This window comes from Podarcis vaucheri (genome assembly GCF_965113315.1).
Source record: "Podarcis vaucheri genome assembly, chromosome: 8".
Lineage (NCBI taxonomy): Eukaryota > Metazoa > Chordata > Lepidosauria > Squamata > Lacertidae > Podarcis > Podarcis vaucheri.
In genome coordinates, this window is record NC_138766.1 from 22722711 (window position 1) to 22746464 (window position 23754).

The window sequence follows — 23754 nt, forward strand, 5'->3', positions numbered from 1 at the left end:
TTAAAAGTAGGCAGTGTCTCTGATGGCCCTGCATTAAGTATAATGGTTTGATTTCCTGAAATGGAGGTGTTTGCTTATGCTGAATTGCTGTGTATGTTTAGCATGGTCCCACCACCCTTTTGCAGTAGCTGTCTCATGTGATCGGCTGACTGTGAGTCACATGAGAGATGCTTTCCATTCTGTTGTGACTGTTAGTCAAGTAACTGTCGTTTTTAACCATTTTTCTGTTTCTCTGGATGCTGCTGAGAACAGTGTCGATTGGGTCTGTCTGGGGTGAAGCAGACAGAGGAAGATCCCTAAACATTAATATGGAGAAACCTGTGCTGTCTATAAGGAACAAAGTGAAACAGTGTGAGATTGTAGGTATGTTCTTCTCAGTTATGCTTATGAACGTAAAGTTCTTTTCAATATAAAGAGTCTGGACATTGCATATCATCAAAAATTATCTATCTATCTATCTATCTATCTATCTATCTATCTATCTATCTATCATCATCTATCTATCTATCTCTATCTATCTATCATCTGTCCATCTCTCTCTCTCTCTCTCTCTCTCTCTCTCTCTCTCATATCTATCTATCATCAGCTATCTATCATATGTCTATCTATCTATCAATCAATCAATCATCTATCTATCCACCTACCTACACAACACCATGAACTTCCTAACCCCTGCCAGCTCTCATGAAAGAAGACCATATTGGGGGAAGTCAGGTTGTCATGTCCACACCATTAGAAGGAAAAGCTGTGCTTACTCAACCCTAATTCCTTCTAATTCCCTTCTGTTCTTCCTTCAGTGAGCATGTGTGATCTCTAAGCTTACTTTTAAAACTCCACCCAAAGATAAAAGATGGATTGCAGTTGCACCACCTGCTATCCAAGGTATGGATTTCTAAATATGCCATGATCTGAACATTCATTTTCACTGAGATCCTAGTCATGCAAGCCATCTCTATCCTCCAGTAGCAATAAAACCATTCAACATAAAATTGATCATAGTAATATGACAATACCTTTGCTTTCTACCAGATGTGAGATTCCCCCCCCCCAAAGCTTACACTTTAGAAATACAGATACCTGAATTAAAGTATGTGATTGTACTGCCAAGCATTTAGCATATTTTACTGAGCTTTGTTTTTCAGGAGGAAGTATCACTACCCTGGTTTTGTTTGAGCAGTCATCCAGGAACCTTTTCTTTAATTTATACATTTATCTTGCCAGCTTTACTTGAAATAAAACACTGATTTTTTAAAACATCACCAGTGCTATTTTTGTTCAGGTAGATGGACTGGTGTAAATGAAATAAATACTGAACTGTCTGCATTTACAGCAGTTGTGCTGAGCTGCTTTGATTTTTGCCTCAGAAGCATTCATTTCTGGGAAAGGAAAACACTCCTGAAAATTATTTATCATGATTATTGTTTATTAAATTTGTATACCTCTCTATACCTGCAGGCCTCAGGGCAGTTCACTGGATAAACTCTTAATATGAAAACACAAAATAAAAACAAGAACAACCCAATAACCACTCATCACATTTTTAAAAGGGCATTTAATGTTAATCAGCCAAAGGCCTGGTTAAGCGGAGCCTTTTTGCCTGGCGCCTAAAGGTGTATAACGAAGGCGCCAGCTGAAGTTCCCTGGGGAAAGCATTCCATAGACAGGGAGCCACTACAGAAACGCCCATTCCTGTGTTGCTCCAGACCTCCAGACCTCTCACGAAGAAGGCACACAAAGAAGGACCTCAGAAGATAATTTCAGGATATGAGTAAGTTCATATGGAAAGAGGCGGTCCTTGAGGAAAATTCCCTCAATCCTATCCTGTGGTTATTAATAGCCACTGTGCTCCTGCTCCCACATGTATGGTTGCTTTTATCACTTTGTCCCTCTAATTCAGGCATCCCCAAACTCAGCCCTCCAGATGTTTTGGGACTACAACTCCCATCAACCCTAGCTAACAGGACCAGTGGTCAGGGATGATGGGAATGGTAGTCCCAAAACATCTGGAGGGTCGAGTTTGGGGATGCTTGCTCTAATTCATTACTTTTTCTAATGCTCCCAGCCAATCAGGGATAATGTACTGGCCTCAATCCTGAGGACATATTAAAGTTGTTGGAGTGATAGAAATGCTTCCAGTACTGATGATGTGGGCTGTATCTCAGCCATTTTGCAGTGATCCCCACCCCCCAAATCATACGGGGGACAGCGGTCTTCTTCCAATTCTGATGTAGGCTTAACGACTTAATGACACACATACATACTTTGGCTCACAACTAGTTCTGTTTAACACTGTTATAGCTGTATTTACAGCTGCATTGATTATGTGATAACAGATTTAAGACTTCTCCAGATGACCTATTTATTCAGCATTCATCCTGATTTGCACAAAGTTCATGTGGAGGTTAGAGTGTATTCGGTCTTTATTGAGAATTGGTTCTGATCTGTTTGTGCGGCAGTTACATGACAATCGGCATTCATCTTGATTTGCTTGTGTGGTATTTATAGACCTTCCCACTAGTCAGTCCTTCATTTCACACTTGTCCATGTGTTTCCTTATCTCTTTTCTAACCTCAGAAAGTGGATTTGTTGTGCTAGGTTGACAGAGTCCTTTTAATCCATTTTAATTGTGCAAACCTTAATTTCCAGTGTCCACCCGAGTCACTCAAACCAATTAGTGAGCCTCAAAGTCATCCATACAGTATTTCACAGTTTAGTTTTGCTCTCTAGGTCAAGCTCATATATGTTCTAAACGCTGTACGTTTGAAATAGTGAAAAGAGAATAAGGGAGTGAAACTTTCTGCTGTCCATCTGGCAATGACTTTTTCTACCTGCCTTGCCCCACCCTCCAGCCCTAGGAGACTTTCCCAGACCATGACTTTGAGAACAGTGGAAGCAGATGGGAAGAGAGAAGAAGAGGTAACGGATATTTAAAAATAATAATTTTATAAGTTGGGTGTCCTTGTTTCTCAATTTGATCCTTTTACATGGTTTTGTATGTTTTGGGGTATTTTATGAGTTGTGATTTTTATTGATGAAGTAAAGGTAAAGGGACCCCTGACCATTAGGTCCAGTCATGGATGACTCTGGGGCTGTGGTGCTCATCTCGCTTTATTGGCCGAGGGAGCTGGAGTACAGCTTCCGGGTCATGTGGCCAGCATAACTAAGCCGCTTCTGGCAAACTAGAACAGCGCACGGAAATGCCGTTTATCATCCCGCTGGAGCGGTACCTATTTATCTACTTGCATTTCATGCTTTTGAACTGCTAGGCTGGCAGGAGCAGGGACCGAGCAATGGGAGCTCACCCTGTCACAGGGATTCTAACCACCAACCTTCTGATCGGCAAGCCCTAGGAGTGTAAACTGTTTATTTATTATATATAAGTTGTTTGTTTAAAAGTTCTTGTGTCGGGGACTGGACTGAGGAGGAATGCTGGGAACCTACCCCCCCTTCCTGCACCTTCCTGAGATGAGGAAGACAGTATAGATTTAGAGCAGTGGTTTGCAGAAGGTCATAGTTCAGAGGCAGCAGAGGGGAGCAGCTGGGGAATATTGGGAGAGCAGCAGGAAGAGGAAGCACCAGGGGAGAGACAGCTAACAGACTCAGTGTCTCTTGAAAGCATTCCCCACCTACTTTCAGAACCAGGCATGCCTTGAGAGTAGTAGAACAGAAAGCTCAGAGGCAGAAAGAACAGATCAGCAGGGGCAACGTAGAATAGGAGGGACTGAGGGGGTGGGACTTTACTTGGAGCAACGCCATTATCTAAGAGAGACCACATTCCTTCGTCTCTCTCTCTCTGTGAATATTGAATAAACTGCTTGGTGTCAGGGAATGGTCTGGATCTGAAGATTGGGGAGTGCAGTTGCAGGCAGATCAGCCTCTCTCAGAATACCGCCCCCCCCCCACCTCCAGCTTTTCAGAAGCAGATAGGAAGGCAGACACAGAAGCTGAACAGCTTAGAGGGGAGTTACCCAGCTACGAGATAATGATGGAGAAGCCACAAGGGAGGGGACAGTTAGAAGAGACATCAATTGAGAGTATGGGGGACCCCCTCTCTCCCCAGACTCAGAGGTCTGAACGTATCAGAGAACAAAGTAGGCAGAGGGAGGGAGGAACTCCCCATTGACTCCTTTCTTTCTGCAGAAGTCGGAAGGAAGATGAGACTGGCCAACTGCCCTCCTTGCGGAGAGCTGTGTATTTGTGATCGCAACATGAAGATGTAATAACAGGATTATAAATCTATCAACTGCTCATTAATTATTATCTGTGAAGTTACCAAGGGGAGGGGAGGAATCTCTAAGCTTGACACGTGGTAAGAACGTTGTGTTTTTCTGCTTCTTGCCATCCCACCGTGGGAGAGATAGGATTCCCTTAAGCTTTGACAACTTGTGACTTCTTCTTTTTTGTATTGGATCCGATTGTTATTACGTGTGTGGTCTATTTTGTTGTTTCTTCAGCTTGTGTATAGTTATATAGAAAGGTAGCATACAAATTAAAAGTGAAATGAATCAGCCTGGAGGACCAGCATGCAATGTGATGCAAATGCCACAAGTTTCCTGGGAAAAACTTGGAGGAGACACAGCCTAGTTAGTTTCAGAGTCAGGCATATATTTCCCTTTGCTGTGCTATTGCTTTCCAAGGCAAAATTACCACAAGGCATGGGGAGTTGCATATATACTGTAACAGGCTCTAGGGTGTCACTAGTTCTACTTGTGGCACTCTTGTTTAATGAGGCTTCACACCACGGACGAGACGATGGCATATTAATACAAATTGATTTCTCCCCCTTCCTGCAGAATACATGCAATTATTGTGCAATGCCTTCTTTTATTTGTGTTCTGCTATTGCTGTTCTGATGGATACTTCCACAGTGTTTCGTACACCAGTCCACAAGAGGACAGTAGGGAAATTAGGAAACTTATTTATCAGCCTGGCTGTGGAGGCATCCCTGTGTATGCTATAACCAGGATGTGGGTGGTGCTGTGGTCTCAACCACTGAGCCTGTTGGGCTTGCTGATCAAAAGGTCAGCGGTTTGAATTCCTGTGACGGGATGAGTTTCTGTTGCTCCTACAAGCCTAGCAGTTCTAAAGCATGCCAGTGCAAGTAGATAAATAGGTACCGCTCCAGTGGGAAGGTAAACGCCGTTTCCATGCGCTCTGGTTTCTGTCACGGTGTTTCGTTGTGCCAGAAGCGGTTTAGTCATGCTGGCCACATGACCCAGAAAGCTGTCTGTGGACAAACACTGGCTCCCTCGGCTTGAAAGCGAGATGAGCGCTGCAACCCCATAGTCTCCTTTGACTGAACTTAACCATCCAGGGGTCCTTTACCTTTACCTATTCTATGACCAGTAACATGTTGCAAGAAGGCTGCTTCCAACTGACACTTTGTCATGAATGAATCCATTCCCATAATGCACAAGGGGGTACAAAGGTCCCTCATGGAGATGGTTCATCAAAACTTTCAATGAAGACGAGTCCTCCATTCTTCTTCTTTTCTGATTCTGATTCCCACAACAACTGTCCTAATGTACACTGTGACCCATAATAACTTGACAACGTTATTGCGTATCCAGGCTACACACAAATCTGTCCCTCTGTGTGACTCAAAATGCATTGCCTTTATTTTGTTGCCAGAAACACAAAGTGGTCAGAAGGCGGGAGATGCTAGCTTAAATAACCTTATGGTCATGAACCCATTTGGTGACAACATGTGTGCATGTGCCTATGCATGAAACCTTATCCCCTGTTTAATCCTGCCCTGAAATCCCACCTCAGCCCATTACTACAACCTGGGCTCTGAAGTGGTGTTCCATGGTATGTGAGAAGCCAATGTAGGAAACAAACACACTGTGTGAAGTCAAGCTGCCGAAACTCCTTGTTGTTACCTTCCCATCCAACTTTGGTTATGAAGCTTTTAGATTTTATATTCAGCAATTCAGAGACTGCTGGAGCCAAAAGCTGAACCCAATGAATTATTTTGTTGCACACCAAGCAATAACTTGCATTCTGCATGGCAAATAAGGAGTTTTAGTGATACTCCTGCAGATCTGTATTTGTCAGGGTTTGATGAAGCAGAACTGACTGGAAAGCAGGCTGCAAATTAACTACTTTCTTTTTTTAGTTGGCTGCCTCCAAGGGAGCCATGTGTTGGTAAGTGGTTTCATAATTTAAGCCTTAGTAAACTATATAAAGAGCACCATCAGAGACTGCTTGGTGATTTCCTCACTTTTCTTAAGTTATATGCATGTTCCTTCCAACTCTATAGTTCTATGACTCTATGAGTCTATCTTGTTGTTCTTTACAATACCCCTAATACAACAAGGAACAGTTTTTCTAGTCCTAATCAGACCCCACTCCACAAAATAAAAATAAAATAACTAGGGCCATTCAAGTTTGTTAACCAAGTCTGGGGAAAAGCTCAGATTTTAGGCTCTGGAAAGGATGGCCATATTTTATTTCATATGAACTTTAGGAGAGAGTAAAATGGCAAACTACATTAAACTAAAACGAGTCCCAGAGAATAGCATTTTACGTCTCTCACGGCCAGCCCCGGGTAATGTTTTGTACAGGGCCATATTTCTACAACTGCAGCAAATGAAAGGAAATTGCCATTTCCAGAGCCATCTTAATGCACATAATTCTACCTCAAAGGATGAAGAAAGGACAAAAGGCTCTCATGTTTGGAGAGCTGGGGAAACCTTGTAAGAAAAGTGATCAATTTTATCAAAACTCTTGACTCTCCTCAAAATTCCTCTGATGTTTACCTGAGGAGAGATTAACACAGAGAGAGAGTTCACTTTAAATTGACTCAAGGTGAACGTTTTCTGGCAAATGAGGATGAATGTTATTAAGGAAGCAATGAAGGGCCCACAACAGGCAAGAGACCTTAACAGTGGGCAAAGTGGTCATACGGTAGTGACATTTGGAGTTATGGCACCATTCATTTTCCCATTACCAGGTTAGACGTCTGCTTAGGGAGCAATCCTCTGCACGAGGAGCTGGTGTAAAGCAAGAGGGTGTAAATTAACCCAACCTAAAGTTACGGCAGATCCAAACCCTGTTCAGCTTTAGGGCTGCTGCTGCTCTGTCTGAACATGGCAATAGTATTTACAATAACATTCTATGTTTTATTGCCAGGTCACATGACTGAGCTACATGAGTTTATGATCCATCTTAAATCCCTCTTCTCTGGTCTCACCTCCAGAATGCTCCTTCTTTGGACTTGCGCTGTCCTTGACCCAGCTAAACTGGGCTCAGCAAATGTAGCTTTGACTGAACCAGGAATGAGACAAAGCGTGTTCTCATAACAGAGAGCACGTGTTGCGGTTGGGGGAACAAGCCACCCTGCTGTTACTGGGCAGATATTTGGGTTATCGAAAATGCCATCTGTAGCGCAAAGTGAGTTTCATTCCACAGATGGAAAACCAGGATAAGACCATCACAGAGAGAAATAACAACCAGAGCTGAGCTCTCCTCCCATCACTGTGGCTGCTAAAAACAGAACTTTCTCATTTTCAGGCTGAGGGAGACGATGTTTGTCAACAGACAGCTTTCTGGGTCATGTGGCCAGCATGACTAAACCACCTCTGGCGCAATGGAACACCATGAGGGAAACCAGAGCATACAGAAACGCCGTTTACCTTCCCGCCGCAGCGGTACCTATTTATCTACTTGCACTGGAGTGCTCTTGAACTGCTGGGTTGGCAGAAGCAATGAGAGCTCACCCCGTTGCGTGGATTCAAACCACTGACCTTCTGATCAGCAAGCCCAAGAGGCTCAGTGGTTTAGACCACAGCACCACCCACGTCCCACTGGCATTTAATAGCCAGGTGCCAAGATGTATCTCACCCTCCAACCCCTTTCAGATATTTTTATTGTTACAGAGACCCAGGGAAGGATTTGAAGCTCAAGCATCTCTAGCACGTGTTCACCGAAATCATTTTAGAAATGCATCCTCAGGAGGCAAAAAATGGGGGGGGGCAAAGAAAGACTGTCCTTAGTAAACAGGGACATGTTATTAAGCAGGATAACATGTTAAATGAAAATAATAAAAATAAATAAATGTGTAATATACTGTGCATGTGCACACTTTGGGGAGTCTGACAAATTTCATGAAGTGGAGGAGCTGTAAGAGTAGGAATTGCTCTAGACATCCACTCTATGGATTGAATCCTTGTGGCCCACCTGAAAGATGCTTCTAATATATATATAAAACTCCAGCAGAGATTAAAGGCAAGAACAGCAGGAACCATCCCTGATAACAACAATTGGACCGTCTTAAATTCCATTCTTGCTTTCAGATCTATCCAAGTATAAAGTTATTAATGGATGGGTAAGCTTACATTGACTGTGAAATAACACCAGAGGCATAGAATATTGGCATTTCATTCTGTCAGGGGCCGGGGGGTTGGGGAGGATTTCTCTAAAGAAAAGCATAACGGTCGATTAGGATTAAATTTCCAATCAGGAGTTAGTAAGTAGTTTATCTGGGTTTGTAACGGATGTTGCCTTTATGAGGGCATGCTGTTTCATGCGTCATTCTCCTTACAGGTCTTTTAGCCGCATAAACAGCAAAAGGTGTGCCCACACTCTTTGGAATGGGAAGGATTCTCTGATTCAGTACTTTAGGTCTTGCAAGCTACTTTCACACAACCTATGCCCATCCCCTGCCCTCCTCACAGAATTTTGGGGTTGCTGAGGGACATGCAATTGCGCAGTCCAGTCACAGGGGAGATATCTGCACAGACTCATGCTATCAGATACTACCTTTTGTTTATGGCCCAGCTTCTCATGTTTTCCAATTTTAAATTTCCTCAGGTCAAGCAACTGTGAAGTTGCCCCAGTGCTGAGGGAAATCTAGGTCCTTTTCCCTTTCAGAGAGCACCACACAGTGCTAATAACCTAGCTCAGCCTAATCAACTTTGCAGGGCTATTACAAGGAGAAAATGGAAATAACCTCATTCATATCCACCTGAGGCTCCTTGGAGAAGGTTTAGGATATAAAATGTGCTAAATATTTACATGAAAATAAGGATCAGGAAGTGGTGAAAGCTGCCATGTGAGTGGAACCTAGAACAGGACATATGGAAATCTCTCTCTCTCTCTCTCTCTCTCTCTCTCTCTCTCTCTCTCTCTCTCCTTTTTGCTTTCTTGGCAAATGGAGTACCTACAGCAAGAAGTATATTTTTCTGAAAGAGTAACCAGTAGCATTTGTACCACTCAATAGTTTGTTGTTGTGGGGATAAAACAAGCTGAAATAAAATAGCCTTTGACTGTTTTCATGAAATCTGAGGGAAAGAGCAACGGTGTCAAGCATGACAATGAACCTGGAGCTGAACTAGTCCAAATACTTAAAAGCCCAGTCCTTTCAAGTTAGGCCTTGAAGCTGTTAGTATCTGCTGTTGGCCCATCTGGCAAAATTATAGCTTCTGGGAGCAGATTTGGAGTGCAAGGGCAGAAGGTTTAAGAGAGTCGCTACTTTGTCTGTTTCTATCATATTATTTGACATTGATTTAAAGCTAACGGACCTTTGCCTCTCCTCTCTCTCCTTTCAGAAAGTTAAATTCTAAATGCCCAAACAACTTTTTCAAGGGCACAATAAATTCCCTGGTCCTTAAAGGCTAAAGCTTCCATTAACTTCTCAATCTCCTTCCAAGTCAGTGGGACTGCTCTGGAAACAAGGATGTTGTGCATCACTGCTCACCCACATTCAGTTTTGCAGTGTAAACAGAGCTGCCATGTGTAGGATTCAGGGCTTGAAGCACACAATAGAGGGGGCCATGCTAAACACCCCAATCCAGAGGTACTGTTGCACTATTAGGAAATGAAGGAGGAGCTCATTAGTGGGAAAGAACCCCGTAAAACAAATGACCATGCTCATTTAAATGTTCTCCCAGCTGCATAGGAGATGCTCACATGGTTTTGGAGAATGGTTAAAGGCATGGGCATCACCTCTTGGTCTATTTTTTGTGCCTTGTGGCTTCTATAGATATGTGCCAGCATTTTAATTTTCATGAAAGATGTGATAAAAACCTTTCCTAGTAAATTCATGTACATTTCTTCTCTCTTTCAGTTTCTAATTTGGTCATATGATCACAGGTTCCCTCCCAGGGAAAATGAGAGCTTTTAAAGGCATTTTACCACCCGGTGCTCTATAGTGTTTATCCATCACAAATGCTAATTTGAAACAGGAGAAAATCCACATTCATTTGTAAACTGTCAAAGGAATCAGATAGCTGTTATCAGTAAGGCATCATTTTTATGACTTACTCCTGTGTATGAAACATTTTAAATAGCTCCGTAGGATGGTTCCAATACTAATCAAGTTGCACTGATGAAGTTCTGAAAGATAATTATTTTAACTGATAAAGTCTTCCAGGCACAAGATAGTTGGAAGCTATTTCAAACGGGATTGCTTGCTGAGGTCAGTAAATAAAAATGTAGACAACTACAGCATTAATAAAAAAAGCCACTCCATTTTTTTCCACATAACGTATTTGAAAAGGTCCTGCATCCAGCTTTGGTAACTTAGTACGTTTCCGAGCACAGTTCAAAGTGTTGGTGCTGACCTTTAAAACCCTAAACGGCCTCGGTCCTATATACCTGAAGGAGCGTCTCCACCCCCATCGTTCAGCCCGGACACTGAGGTCCAGCGCCGAGGGCCTTCTGGCGGTTCCCTGATTGTGAGAAGTGAGGTTACAGGGAACCAGACAGAGGGCCTTCTCGGTAGTGGCGCCCACTCTGTGGAACACCCTCTGTAGTGAAGTTATCATTGTTAGAAAAATCATTCCTTGGTCAAGAAGAAGAATGTGGCCTTGTGGGTATTCTGTCAGCCGCAAGGACCCTGGGAAAGGGAGTTGTGTATCTTTAAAACCCAGACCTTCTGGCTCCTTGCCATGAGAGGTTTATGGGAGGAAAGGGGTCCCTGATTAATGGAAGGTTTGACACCTGGGTTGTGGGTGTGAATCACTTCTTCCTCCCCTCCGGTTGTTTGTTTTCAAATTGCTGAGAATTGGGGATCTGGTTAATTTCCACAGGTGGGAGGAAGATTCTTTGATTAAGGGTTCAAGCCTAAATTGACCCAGCTGCAAAAGAATGAGCTGATCAAATTAAGACCCTTGATTGGCCAAAAGTTACGACGCAAAGTCAGAATTGTGAATAAAAGATCAAGGGATGTTTTGTTCATTGCTAGATGCCATTGCTTGCTCTATGCCACTGCTCTGCATTCTGCAAAGATGCCCGGCTGTAAGCTCCATCGTTAACAGCCGTTTCGTCCTTTTGAAATGGAAATCCTCTAACAGCTCCATTATACAACAACTTGAAAGGACTCTTGACTATTCTAACCGTGTTCTCTTTGTGAGTATGTACGAGCTAGTTATAATGTACAATGTTATTATTTTCATGTTTGTAAGACTCTTAAGAAGTGCCTGTGGTTTTTCCACAAGTTTTCAGTTTTCTTTTTAAAATAAACTTTTAATTTAGAACCTGTTGGTGTGTTGGTGCCTTTTCCGGGGAACAGCTAAATCCAAGCCTTCTGCTTAGTCACGCTATACCGAGTGAACTTCTGCCTGCAAGCTTGTGGATGCAGCTTGTAAGGAGTGGGGATTGCCAGGTTAATTGGACACACTCTTCTCCCTGGATTGTGTCTCTGGGATTCCCTGAACTAAAGGGAGTGGTGGCAGCCTTACCGGTGTGATTTCAGTCTGTGTTTGAAAAGTAACTTCCCTCGCCAACCTGTTCCAGAAACCTGAATTGGCCAGAGAACAGAGTCAGGTGATGGAGGGGTAGTGTGGGCGAGTGGAACTGTTGCTACACCCTCCCTTCAGATGTGAAGGAAATAAACAGCTATCCTATCTTTAAAAGACATCTGAAGACAGCCCTGTTCAGGGAAGTTTTTAATATTTAACGCTGTATTGTTTTTAACATTTGATTGGGAGCCGCCCAGAGTGGCTGGGGAAACTCAGCCAGATGGGCGGGGTATAAATAAATTATTATTATTATTATTATTATTATTATTATTATTATTATTATTATTATTATATTTCATGCTCACCAAGTTCAACATATAAAACCATAAAGATCCTGAACTATCTTAATTTGACCGCTCCACACTAGAATTGCCTTTGGTCTTATTCATAGGCCGAATTCCTTTTGTAAAGCTGTTGCAGCATAGTGGTTAACACCATGACCTGTGACCCTAGTTCCTCAGCAGGGCCCTCACTGTTGCACTGCTGCCAGCCCTGCCCGCCTCCATTCTGGGTGGTTTAGAGATAACATTTTAATTTCCTGCACTGCCTCTGATGTAGTATCATTCTGAGAAGTAAAAAATAAAATAAAATACAGTTCTGTACCACCTTATGCTTGATTGCAGTGCTGTTGCTTCTCAAGGGAGACAGGCTGGGGCTCACCAAAAGAGGAAGAGTCCCATGAGAGGATACTTTGCCAAGTGTCAGGGACCGAGCAGAGGATGAATGGTGGAGACCGCCTCCCCATCCTGACCCTTCCAGGGTGGAAGAAGAAGAAGACAGTATAGATTTTCAACAGTGGTTTGCGGGAGGTGACAGCTCAGAGGCAGATGAGGGGGAAAGCTGGAAATCATGGGAGAGTCAGAACAACACCCGGCTGACACCTTGTCATTAGAAAGCATTCCAGACCCTCCATCTCCCAGGACCCAGGGAGCCTTAAAAGTAGGAGAGCAAAGAGCTCAAAGACAGAGGGCACATATTCCTGGATCCTTATCTTCTACTTCTTGGTTGTTGTTTTTTCAAATACAGAGAAAAAGATGCTATAGAGTGGAGAAAGGAAATGTGGTTGTATGAATCAGTCCCAAAGTCACACATAAAGTCGATTATTTGATGGGTACAGCGTTGTGAATGTATATTTATTAGCCTCAACTTGATGGGATCCATCTTGACAGGGCTGAGATGCAGTCTGACTGTTAACTGCTTTTGGACTTTACCAAGACTTAAAGCATATCCCCTTTGTGACATCACACATGACATCAGAATGGCATGTTTGCATTCAACCTAGACTATCTCCATGCCAACAGCAATGGCCAGTAAACTTCTGCAACCAAGTAACCATCAGCCTGACTACCCAGTTGTTTCTATCTAGACTGTTGGATGTTTATTTTTTGCTCTCATAATCAAAGCCTGAAGAACAGCTGTGTATAATCTGAAAATCTGCTTCCACTATTAAAGAAAACTAATTGTCAGGGACTGGGCAGAGGAGGAATGGTGGATACGTCCTCCCCATCCTGAGGAGGAACAGAAAGACAGTATAGATTTACAACCGGGGTTTGAGGGAGGTAGCAGCTCCTAGGCAGATGAGGGGGAAAGATGGGAAATCATGGGAGAGTCAGAACAACACCTGGCAGACATTGCCATTAGAAAGCATTCCAGACCCTCCATCTCTCAGAACCCGGTGAGCCTTAAAAGTAGGAGAGCAAAGAGCTCAAAGACAGACAGCACCTGTAGAGGAGATGATGAGAATGACGAATGAGGAAGTGAGAGAGGGGTGGAGACAACACCATTATCCAAGAGGCTGGGTTCTATAGCCTCTCTCTGTAAAGCTTGAAATGAAAAAGGACAGTAAGAAGCTTTTCCTTGTCTTTATACTTTCCTGGGCAACCAGCTGGGAGCCACTGACAACATCCTGACACCAAGGGTATCTTAAATTTGGAGCTGGTCTTGGAACTGTGAGCCAGGGAGAAAGGATTCTTGCCACTATCAAAAAGTCACTGGGTGGCCTTGGGGCAGCCACTATCGCTCTCAGAATTTCCCTGGGGGGCACTGGAATGATCCAGTGGTGGTGGTGGAAGCATAAAGAAGAAATTTTTTTTGAATAAGAACCATTCGTACATGTTTCATCTGCTGTGTAATGACGCTTGCCAGTGTAACACAGTTAAAGTCATAGTGCTTATTTTCCAAATAGATGCACAAAGTGCAAGTTTTAACTGATCAGTGGTCAAGTCCACTGACAGGTCTTAACAAGCAAGTGTTGGCAGGTGAGCATGTTGTGCATTGTGGGGAAGGCCAGCTTGCATCAGAAAGAAAATTCATGTTTACAATACGATATTATAAATAGACAATATGTATGAAATTATTTTAATAAATTTTCTATAATTTCAAGCTTCAAGCTGTCTTATTTGCAAAATCTTTCTTTACTATCTTGTAGGACATATGTAGAAATATAGATACATAAAGCAAGTTCGTCACCGCATTTGTCTGTTTGTTTGCTTTAAGAAGGTAGATTTTCAGGGGGTGCTGATTAATTCCCCCCCCCTTAAAAGGGGGTGGTAGGCCAAATAAGTTTGGGCACCTCTGTTCTATCTTAATCCCCTATTTGGAGCCGGGTGCTAATATTGGCATCTGGCTTACTTACTCTCATAAGGAAATATAGCTGGAAGAACTTGTGGAGCTATCCCAAGCATAGGGCTTTTCTGAAGTTCAAGAAGAAATGCAAAACCTTTGGCCACCTGGCTAGGTAAGCAGCAAGCGCCCTCCTCAAAATGACACATATATTTATTTCCCCTCCAATTAAGTCCATTTTTTTGTGTAGATTTTGTTTCATCCCACCTGCCCAAGGAAATGTTTGGAAATAAAACTTCTGAAATGTTTGAAACGCTCTTGTTCTGGCTCCATTCCCAACATCTTTGGTCTAAAAAGTGCAACTGAAATCAGGATTTGGCCCTCTGTTTAACTGCATGACAAAATACTTAAGGTGGTCAATGCAATCGTTGCAGTAATTCTGGTACAATACATTGTAAGATACATTTGTTGCAATGAGGTGTTTAATAGAATTTCTTTTTTAGTCTTAAAAACAGGCACATGCATGTGCTCATGAACATAGTTGGAATGACTGCGGAATTTAATCTTTGTGAATCCTGAGATGAGCTGACCTGATCCTTCCTGGACTAATGTGCTGGTTGGAACTAACCCATAGTCTTTCATACCCTCCATCATTTTTCTGATGAAAATAGGGATGTCCTTTGTTGTTGTTTAATCGCTTAGTCGTGTCTGACTGTTCGTGACCCCATGGACCAGAGCATGCCAGGCACTCCTGTCTTCCACTGCCTCCCAGTTTGGTCAAACTCATTTTAGTATCTTCGAGAACACTGTCCAGCCATCTCGTCCTCTGTTGTCCCCTTCTCCTTGTGTCCTCTATCTTTCCCAACATCAGGATCTTTTCCAGGGAGTCTTCTCTTCTCATGAGGTGGCCAATGTATTGGAGCCTCAGCTTCATGATCTGTCCTTCCAGTGAGCACTCAGGGCTAATTTCCTTAAGAATGGATAGGTTTGATTATTATTATTATCACCTGTCCATCTGATTGGGTTGCCCCAGCCACTCTGGCTGCTTCTAGCATACACAAAAGCATCATTAAACATTAAAAAAAAATCTTCCCTATGGAGGACTCCCTTCATATGACTCAGGGGTCAGATAACTCCATACCCTCCAACATTTATCTGAAGAAAATAGGGACATCCTAAGGAAAAGTGGGACATTCCAGGATCAAATCAGAAATCGGGCAATTTCTGTAAATTTGGGACTGTCCCTGGAAAATAGGGACACTTGAAGGGTCTGCAGTTCCTAAACATTTCAGTGCAGTTTGGAGTTTTTATTTAAAATCATCAAAAACATTTAAAAATGTGCATTTTAAGAGGAAATGCATGTTTTAAGAGAGAATCTATTTAAAGCATGTGTTGAAATAGGTATTTAAATGCACATTTTGGAGTGTGTGCATATATGTATGCATTTTCATGAGAGAGAGAGAGAAAGAGAAAACTATAGAAAAGGAGTGGAATAGGCTTAGGGACTTAGTGTATGTGAAAGTGACACAGATCAACACACACAGATGGATAAACACATAATAACATTTTGCTCTTTACTATTGAGAATGAACTGCATTTGTCTTTCAGTTTTGCCATAGCATTTCTTGCGAAAACCATCCTCAGTAAAAGAGCAACATCAGAAGTACCAGGCATTTGTAAAGATGTTTGTGACAATTGCTTGTTGACAGCGTTTCTTTTTCCTCTTCAAGGTGATGAAACAGAAGGCCTTACTTAGACAAGCAAGTCACTGGGAAAGAAATAAGCACCATCTGAAGAAGGTTCTGCAAAGGCAGTAATGTATTTGCTCTTGCAGACTTCCCTTTACTTGATTTGCATTGGACTGGCAAATAATATGCCACCATAATAGCTGCAATACTTTTGCTGATATTGCAATATAGTCAGGGAGGCTCACTGAGAGTGAAACCAGGTGTTCTTCTAAACATGTGTGACTGCTGCAGAACTTGTATTTCTCCAGACACTGCTCTGTCCCTGAGCCGCATTATGGGCTGATGGTGGTGAGAAAGTTTGGGATGCCATGGCACCATGATGGTCCATGAAGTAAGCTGTTACATGGGGCAAGGACAGTGCATAACATGCCATGTTTAATAGCTATGCATTTTGTGTGACATGCATTTTCATACAGCTACGTATCAAGTTTGATCTGCAGAGTATATATGGGCAGGGCTTTTTTTTCAGCCAAAGCTCAGCTCCAGCACCTCTCAGGTGAGCACCATGAAAGATACATTCATAGTGAGTTCCGGCATCTCACCATAAAAATAACACTGTATATGGGGTGTTAGGGGTGTTAGGGGAGGGTCAGAACATCTGGTAGGGGAGCACGCCATATTCCTTCTGGGGTAGCTCATCCCCCTTTGGTCCCTGCTCTGCACTCTGCTCTCACCTGTGTCTCCTAGAATCTGTCATCATGTGTCAGGCTTTGGGGAATCGGCTTCTTCCCCCGTGGCAGTAAATAAGAAGATCAAATGAAAGGAATGTCTTATCAGTTAGATTCTTTAATAATCAGTGAGAGAGAAAAGAACATGTCTACCTAGAAATGGCGGTGCTCCCATTGAAGGTTAACTCCCTCCCTCCCTCCCTATTAAATCTATGTCACTCCTATGTCTTGTAACCTGAGCTTATACCATTGTGCTTTCTGTTCTGCCACTTTCTCAGCTCTTCTTGACATTGGGGAGAGCAGATTAATGCTTTCCAGAGACAGTGAATCTGTAAACCCTCTCTCTTCCAGTCTTTCTTCTCCTAGCTGTTCCCCATCCAGTATTTCCCAGCTTTTCCTTTCTGAACTATACCCCTCTGCAAACCACTCTTCCAAATCTATACTGTCTTCCTGTTCCTGAGAAGATTGAGGATCAGGTTCAGGGGGAGGGGGTGGCTCCCACCATTCTTCCTCAGTGCAGCCCTCCTCAGCACAGTCCCTGACACCATGCAACCATGTCAGCACTGCAGGAAATGGCTTTGACTGGCTGGCTAAACCCGGTGAGGGTAACTGATGAGCCTTAAATCTTCAGTGAGTTAGGGATTTGTCTACCACTTGCACACAAAGACAGGGTCCAGTACACTGAGCAGACGAGACCAACAGTGGATCCAACAGCCAAGAAGGTAGTTTCTACACACACTGTGGAGGGAACTGAGATGCAAATGGGGCTTGTTAGCGTGGGAATGCAGCCCATCTAGGAGGAGCAAAACTCTGACCTTAAACCTCCACTGCTTTGCAGCTATCCTCATTCATAGGAAAGGCTTCAGGAGTAAAACCTGAGGGAAAATATCTATCCGTTGCCTTGCAGGACAGCTTCAGGAGCAGCAGAAGCCATGGAGTAAGCCCTACACAAATCCACTTCAGTGCTGCTGATGCAGCAAAAACATACAGGAGGCAGAAGTACCATACTTTTTATGTATAACACACCCCCTTGAATAAGACGCCCCCTATTTTGGGGGACTCCTATTTCAGAAAATGGCCCAATGCAGTTAATCACTAACCCGATGGTTGCAAAGCGTCTGCCCTATTGCCAACAGCAGAAGTAAACAGCAAGCACAATTGCCGCAGTGGCAGCCAATCCTCAGCAGCTATTGACTCAGCAATCAATCACACACCCATTTTCCACAGCCAGTACAAAGAAACCCTTGCTGCAACCACCAATCACACTACCTATCGCCCATGACAATCTGCAGCTTGCGGCTGCAACCAATCACCTGTCACCCTACCCACTACCCACTACCCACGTATAAGACATCCCCAGTTTTTAAACCTTAAAGGTAAAGGTAAGGTCCAGTCGTGGCCGACTCTGGACTTGCGGCTCTCATCTCGTTTTATTGGCCAAGGGAGCCGGCATACAGCTTCCGGGTCATGTGGCCAGCATGACTAAGCCGCTTCTGGCGAACCAGGGCAGTGCACGGAAACACCGTTTACCTTCCCGCCAGAGCGGTACCTATTTATCTTCTTGCACTTTGATATGCTTTTGAACTGCTAGGTTGGCAGGAGCAGGGACCGAGCAACGGGAGCTCACCCCGTCGCGGGGATTCAAACCGCCGACCTTCTGATTGGCAAGTCCTAGGCTCTGTGGTTTAACCCACAGCCCCACCCGCGTCCCTTATTTTTAACCTTTAATTTATTTTAAACCTTATTTTTGAGTAAAAGAAACCTAGTCTTACACATGGAAAAGCACTGTATATACTGTTATGTGCTGCCACACAACAAGAAGATCCAGGGTCATGACCATCGTTTTTAGATTCCTTTTGGATTAGACAATACTGGAGTCAGGGGCACCAACTTGCATCCCACATTGAGGGGGCCCAGCCACATAGCGTGACACATCATGTGATGCCACTCAGTGTGCACCCACTATGTGCTGGACGGGCACAGGACACCTGGAGGGCCATCTTTGCCCTCAGTTGTCCCAGCCCCTGTCCTGCTCCTGGGCTCCCAGGCTCCTGGGCTGGGGCACGTGCATGTGACCATTGTCAAAGGATTTTGGCCCCCTCAGTATGTGGGGGGGGGGGCCTCAGCCCTCTGCCCACCAATATTTAGGGGGCTGAAACACCTTCTGCCCCCTATAGCTGGTTCCCCCGACTGGAATCACATGGCATCTTTGCAACGTTTGCTCTATTTACAAATATAAAAGTAGAATGAACTGAAAGCAAGTAAGCACTCCTTCAGCAGATCCCACAAGAGAACAACCTGCGCAGTCACTCTCGCCTATACTGCACCTATATTGCTAGAGACACTGTGTGCGCACACACAACACACACTCTCATTTCTCTCCATTCAAGCTGATGTTTTCCTCTCTCACACTACCGCATGTGATGTTCACCACTGGTCTGAGAGAAAAACCCTGCTGCTAAATTGCCGATTTGGGTGAATCATCAGCAGTCTTTAAGGAACATTGCCATTCTCCTATCACCACTTATTTACACGGATGAAGCCAACCAAACTTTCAACAGTATTATAGTACATAAAAGTTGTTGGGTTTTCTTTATTTCCTCTACAAGCAAAATACCATTCGTTGCAATGAAGTGGAAGAGCAAAAAGGCATTGTATAATCCTGGGAGTGGGGATAAGCAATCCATTTCTGTGTTCCTTGCTTCCCTGCATGGAAGCAAGAAATACTTGTGGATATTTGAGGAGTCTTGATCTAGCATAGGGATGGATGACCTGGTTGCTTTCCAATGTTGCCGGATTGCAATGCCCATCAGCCCTGACAATTGCCCTCAGGTGTATAACTCTCACTGTCTCTTCAAAATTCCCTTCCAGGAAAGTAAATGCAGTTCACTTTTATTGGTATTAGCCACATGCCATTGCAGAAAGTTAAATTAGCAAAATATCACACATTTGAAACTGGGGGGAATAAATAAAATGGGCACATATGAAACAGTTCTTCAATAGCAAGACCCCTAGAAAACAGCTTTCTCCTCCCAGAGAGCAAAAGTAAAATATCATTAAAACAAAAATGGTCCACGAGTTAAAACTACAGAAGAGGTTTCTGAACAACCTTTGCTCTAGTACTAGCTAAACCAAAGGAACTCAATAAATGACTCTTTGGTACTTCCCATTTAATAAAAGATTGGCATTTGGGAACATCTGTTAGAAACAGCCTGAAAAATACAGGTCAGTTGATCATTCGTTGTCTTCTGATGTGAGGGACAGGTATCATCAGTGCCTGCCATTTAGACCAGCCCAATTCATTTCTCCATTGTTCTGTGGGTCACTCTGCATTCCACAGTCCCTGAATTCTGGGTTAATTAGCAAATTTTCTAAAATGAAAATTAAATCCCAGAACTAGAGTTTGTACAATTTTTCACAGCCTTCAGTGTTCTTTAATTCATTCACATAATCATATAGTTGCTTCAAGAATATTTTTGCTTTTCATTTTAGTAAATGTGTAGAAGTGCATGGGTGTATCGGTGAAACACTATATGAAATGAATTCTGCTGGAATCACATGCATAATGTGATTATACATATGGTTGCATCAGGATATGTGTGTGCGTGTTATGGCTGGATGATATCTGATTTTCAACATCACAATATATCACCAGGGAGGGACGGAGGACAAGCAAGCATATATATATATATATATATATATATATATATATATATATATATATACAGGTTTTGGTGTCTTCGGGTGTCTTCCCGTGTAAGAGTCGGGGTGTCTGGGCGACGTTTCGACGAGGTCTCACTCGTCATCTTCAGGCTGGTGCTTTCGGCTTCTTGTTACTGGAACAGAGCAGAATCTGGTGTTTGAGTTCCTATAAATACTGTTGAGGGGTGTGGTGTATAGCCTCCAACGTTCTGGGCAGAGAGGAAGTTCCTAGATTAGTGTGCCTTTTCTTCTTTTGTTCCTTAATTACTTGAGGGATATCTTGGGTGATTTCATGAGTGATATTCTGAATACCACTGGGTGGGTCATTAAGTGTAGATTAGTTGCTAAAGCTTTCGTGTCTTGACCTCTTGAGCTTGTGAAGAGTTTTTCTGAGAAGATGGCTGTGCTGCATTTAGTTGTGCTCTGGCTTGGCTTCGTGTATAGGGGCGAGCTGTGATTTTGTGCCTTGTGCCAGCCAGATCTGTGTAGGGATTGCAGGGGGGTGCAGCATTCGGAGGTGCCACTATAGTTTGGCTACTGGATGGAGTCTGTAATATGTCTGTGGAGAGGGTCTGGGTTTGGGTCTGGTGTGGTTGATTGGTGACGGCGTTCTGTGTGCCTCTGGTTCTGGTGTCGGTTTTTGTGGGGAGGGCTAATTTCCAGATGTCTGGCAGGCGGGACGTGTCGTCACGCTTGTTCATGTTGTGAGGGTGTTTCTCTATCTCGATGGCTTCCATGATTATTCTCTTGTGGTGATGTTCCATGTTAAAGAGCAATTTGGAATCTGCAAAATTAATTTCGTGTCCTGTTTCTTTCATGTGTTGGAAAAGAGAGGAAGTTTTTTCTTCTTTTTTGACGGCATTCTTGTGTTCTGCGATACGTGCATTTATTCGTCTGTTTGTTTGTCCAATGTACGTGGCTGGGCAGACTTTGCAGGGTATTTCATAGACCCCTTGGTTTTCCAGCTGGATTTTGTCTTTTGGGTTTCTGAGGATATTGGCTATTTTTTGGTTGGTGCAGAAGGCTGTTTTGATATTGTGTTTATGGAGGATTTTGCTAATTTTGTCTGTAGTGCCCTTGATATAAGGAAGGAGGGCCATGCCATTGTTTTCTTCTGTGTCTTGGTTTTTGGGGGGTGTTTCTTTTTGGATTAGCTTCGTAACCTTGTTTTTCTGGTATCCATTGGCGATTAACACATTTGAGAGATTCTGTAACTCAGTTGTCAAGTGGTCTTTGTCAGCCAGGCGTTTGGTTCTGGAGATGAGAGTCTTGGCTACGGAGTTTATTTGTGCAGGGTGGTGGTGTGATTGTGCATGTAAGTAGCGGTTGGTGTGTGTTTTTTCCCGGTAGATAGTGTGTCCTAGGGAGCCATCCGGTTTTTTGTAGATTAGGACGTCAAGAAAGGGGAGTTGGTTGTTGTCTTCTATTTCCATAGTGAATTGTATTTTGGGGTGTAGGCTGTTGAGATGTGTGAGGAAGCTATCTAGTTTTTCTTTCCCGTGTGGCCAAATTACAAAGGTGTCGTCAACATATCTGAGCCAAAGTTTGGGTTTGTGTTCTGACTTGTCTAAAGCATTGGTTTCAAAGTGTTCCATGTACAAATTTGCGATGACCGGTGAGAGGGGTGATCCCATAGGTGCTCCTTCTGTCTGTTTGTATCTTTGTCCATTGTGGATGAAGTACGTGTTGGTTAGGCAGTGGTTGGTCAGGTCCAGGATGTATTTGGGGGGATTGTATTTGTTTTGAATGGCTGTCAAGGCTTCATTAATGGGCACTTGAGTGAAGAGAGATACAACATCGAAGCTCACAAGTAGGTCATCGGGATGTAGGTATTGCTTCTTTATTGTTTCTATGAACTGGAAGGAGTTAGTAACGTGTGAAGCGATGGATTCTGCATAGGGCTGAAGTTGCTTAGCGAGAAATTTAGCGAGATTTTGTAGAGGTGAGCCAATGGAGCTGACTATTGGTCTGAGTGGTGTTCCTTCTTTGTGTATCTTGGGGAGACCGTAGAGTTTGGGGCATCTGGATGATTTTTCTCTGGGGATGATTCTTAGCTGGATTTCTTCACTGATAGGAGAGGCTTTTATTTTGGATTTGGTGGTTTTTTCCAGATAGGTGGTGGGATCTGTTTTTATAGGTTGGTAGGTAGGGTCTTGGAGTAGATTTGATAGTTTTGCTTGGTAGTCCGATGTGTTCATCACAACAGTGGCGTTGCCTTTGTCTGCTGGGAGAATGATTATGTTGTTGTCTTTCCTCAGGTTGGTGAGTGCTTTCTGTTCTTCTTTGTGTAAATTGCTTCTGGGTGGTTTGCTGGAGCAGAGGATGTTGGTGACTTCAAGTCTGATTTTATTGGCTTCATCTGGGTCGATTTTGGTCAGGCTAGCTTCGACTCCGCATATGATGTTTTCCGTGGGGATGCGTCTCGGGGCGACTGCAAAGTTGAAACCTTTGGAGAGTACTTTGGTTTCAGTTGGGGTGAGGATCCTGTCTGATATGTTATGTACTGTTTGTTTCATGGGTTGTTGTGGAGGGTGGCTGGGCTTCTGGCGTTTCTCTAGTTTGTAGAGTTTGTTGGTGTGTCTGTCTGTCTTATGTGAGGTCTCAGTTTCAGCTCTCCAGACGGCTAGTTGTTTGCATTTGTCCCAGAGTGCAGGGTGGATTTTGTTACATAGTTTGAGGTGAAGAGTGAGCAGCTCTTTGTTGGTTTGGTTTAGTAGGTATCTTTTCTTATGTATTTCGTTTCTGATTAGGGATAGTTCAGTTCGTTTCAGGATCCTTTCGGTAGCTGGGGTTTTAGAGTGGAATTTAAGTTGGAAGCATGTGGGAGTTAAGTTGTTGTCTCGGCAGTTGCGTAGGAACAGGAGATCACATAAGATGGTGGCTCTTCGGATTTCTCTTCGGATTACTAGAAATCCGAAGAGCCACCATCTTATGTGATCTCCTGTTCCTACGCAACTGCCGAGACAACAACTTAACTCCCACATGCTTCCAACTTAAATTCCACTCTAAAACCCCAGCTACCGAAAGGATCCTGAAACGAACTGAACTATCCCTAATCAGAAACGAAATACATAAGAAAAGATACCTACTAAACCAAACCAACAAAGAGCTGCTCACTCTTCACCTCAAACTATGTAACAAAATCCACCCTGCACTCTGGGACAAATGCAAACAACTAGCCGTCTGGAGAGCTGAAACTGAGACCTCACATAAGACAGACAGACACACCAACAAACTCTACAAACTAGAGAAACGCCAGAAGCCCAGCCACCCTCCACAACAACCCATGAAACAAACAGTACATAACATATCAGACAGGATCCTCACCCC

At 43.4% G+C, this 23754-nt stretch overlaps 1 protein-coding gene and 1 long non-coding RNA gene across 2 annotated transcripts in view; one reads left to right on the forward strand and one right to left on the reverse strand.

Annotated features, from left to right (window-relative positions):
* The window catches only part of CDH9 (cadherin 9), a 141088-nt gene that overhangs the window by 61478 nt on the left and 55856 nt on the right, over positions 1-23754 (reverse strand). The gene's annotated exons all lie outside the window — the stretch shown is intronic.
* Positions 13288-14904, forward strand: LOC309538998. Its single transcript, XR_014222591.1, has 3 exons — positions 13288-13586; positions 14389-14481; positions 14810-14904. It is a non-coding gene; the product is annotated as an uncharacterized lncRNA (long non-coding RNA).